Raw genomic sequence first — 2,487 nt, forward strand, 5'->3', positions numbered from 1 at the left:
GATCTTCACCATATTTTTAGGTTTAAAGCAAGTATCTACCTTCCTCACTTTGAAATTTCGCTTTGTCTCCCAAGTTTTTGATACAGGATTATTTTACCTTCATTTATTCAGCAAATGGACAATACTTGTAATGGCGAGAACTTCTAGATTAATTTGGCAAGTTTTAATGTCTTGAGGAGAAAAATGGATTTTTTTGTTTTTGTTTTTAAGAGCTACTTTTCAGCTATACTTAGGGGACAGCTATGGGTCTAAGGATCCAATCCTTTCATGTCTCAAAATGTGTCCGATCTATTTCATCAGTACTATTTTGTCTGATTTGTACATAGGGATGCAGTGGCTCAGTGGCTAAGATGCTGAGCTTGTCAGTCGAAAGGTCGGCAGTTCAGCGGTTCAAATCCCTAGTGCCACCTAACGGGGTGAGCTCCTGTTACTTGTCCCAGTTTCTGCAAACATAGCAGTTTGAAAGCACGTAAAAAATGCAAGTAGAAAAATAGGGACCACCTTTGGTGGGAAAGTAACAGCATTCCGTGGACCTTTGGCATTTAGTCATACCAGCCACATGACCACAGAGATGTCTTCGGACAGCGCTGACTCTTCGGCTTTTTAACAAAGGTGAGCACTGCCCCCTAGAGCTGGAAACGACTAGCATATATGTGCGAGGGGAACCTTTACCTTTTACACTGCGACAATTTATGGCAGTCATATAGTTTGCTGAGTTCTCACAACAAAGTGTGCCAGTCACATTTTAAGCTACAGTGTTGTGGTAACTCTGCTAGTGGTTCTGAATTCAGACAGTCAGGTTTAGTGTTTGACAAATCCAGAAAAACTCAGGCTCAAATTGCCATCAATATGAGATAGTCTTAATTTATCTTTGCTCAGGTGATATCTTTGGCATGTGAACATCTTCTCACCCAAGTCCTAGAGTGATGTCAACAGTTGGTAGTCCAGGGATGAGGTTCTGTTATAGCCAGGAGCAATCCTACAAAATCAAATTTCCACCATTGTAGTGTGACATCACAAACACAACTTTGACACTGTCCTGCTCCTTGTAAACTGAAATATTCCTGCGAATGTATCGTCCAATCAGGGTTTTTCTTACAGACTGGTCTAATTCTAGAGGTTTTTTTCAAGGATAAAATTAGAAACAGATTCAGTAGAAACAGATATTTGTAAACTGTTTCAACAAAAATAACTCAACTGTGTTGGAAAGAAATGCCGTATTAAAGATTTGGAAAAGCGGTAATATAGGATAAGGAAAAAAGTAAGTATGTGGAGGCGCCTTTTCCAAATTTTAGTGTTCATATTTTTAACATGCAAATTTTTTATTTTGCATGTCCCATAACAAGCAGTGCTAAGTGTTGAGGCACAAAGAAAACCTATTATTATAAAATTAAACATCCATTGCAATTCATTCATCAAAATGCTTGATGTTCTTATTTTTCAAGGCAAATTATTAATATTATTTAATAATAAGTAATATTAACAAAATAGGTTAATTACTTTTAAAGTAATAATTACAGAATAACAGAGTTGGAAGGGATCTTGGAAATTTTCTAGTCCAACCCCCTGCTCAAGCAGGATACCCTGTACCATTAGAGACAAATGGTTGTCCGATCTCTTCTTTAAAATCTCCTGTAATGGAGCACTTACAAACTTTGGACGCACCTTGTTACTGATTAATTGTTCTAGCTGTCAGGAAATGTCTCCTTGGTTCTAGGTTGGTTCTCTCCTTGATTAGTTTCCATCCATTGCTGCTTCGTCTGCCTTCAGGTGCTTTGGAGAATAGGTACCTATAGAGAGCAGAAGAAAAAAAGAAAGAATTGGAGAAAATCATAAAAGAAAAAGAACTGCAAATAGAAGTAGAACAATTCTGGCAAAAAGTAAACAATGATAATACCAATATTAATAGATGTCTTGCGAGCAATCCCAAAACATCGTGAGCACCATGTGAACACCACCAGCATTGAAAAAAATCAACCTCAGTGAACCCACAATGTGCAAATGTATTTAACTAAGAAAGTATAAAAGTTTGGCAACACAATATGAAATTTTGGCAGCCTTTACTTGAACAAATGAAACTTAATGAAATTATTTATCCATCCTGGACAAAGCTACAAGAAACCTTGTAGTTAATTAACATAACAGCTGCAAATTTATACCCATTTATGCTCCTGAGAACCCTAACAGTAGCATTACTAAACTATGTACCCATCACATATGGCATACAACTGATCTCTTCTTCCAAGACTATAACATTCCATTTTTAAAACGACATTATTCTTTAACTGACAATTCATCTTCATTTTTTTAAAAAAAATATAGAGAGTTGGAATGCCAGAAGTCTGGAATGCTAGAAGCCAGATGTGGTGAGAGAAATTGGGAAACTATGATGGGAAAGAACAGACATTTCTACCTTCATTCCCTACTCCTATAATGTGATGTTCTCAAAATAGGCCTTATTGAACAACACTGCCTGAGCCATGGAAA

General features: G+C 36.9%; 1 long non-coding RNA gene across 1 annotated transcript; it reads right to left on the reverse strand.

Annotated features, from left to right (window-relative positions):
• Nucleotides 1-693: 693 nt before the first annotated feature.
• Nucleotides 694-2,237, reverse strand: LOC148114930 (uncharacterized). Its single transcript, XR_015732913.1, has 3 exons — nt 1,898-2,237; nt 1,666-1,790; nt 694-979 (listed from the first exon to the last, which is right to left on the reverse strand). It is a non-coding gene; the product is annotated as an uncharacterized LOC148114930 (long non-coding RNA).
• Nucleotides 2,238-2,487: the final 250 nt, after the last annotated feature.

The sequence above is a fragment of the Pantherophis guttatus genome, chromosome 3 (assembly GCF_059756535.1).
Source record: "Pantherophis guttatus breed Tessera chromosome 3, ASM5975653v1, whole genome shotgun sequence".
Lineage (NCBI taxonomy): Eukaryota > Metazoa > Chordata > Lepidosauria > Squamata > Colubridae > Pantherophis > Pantherophis guttatus.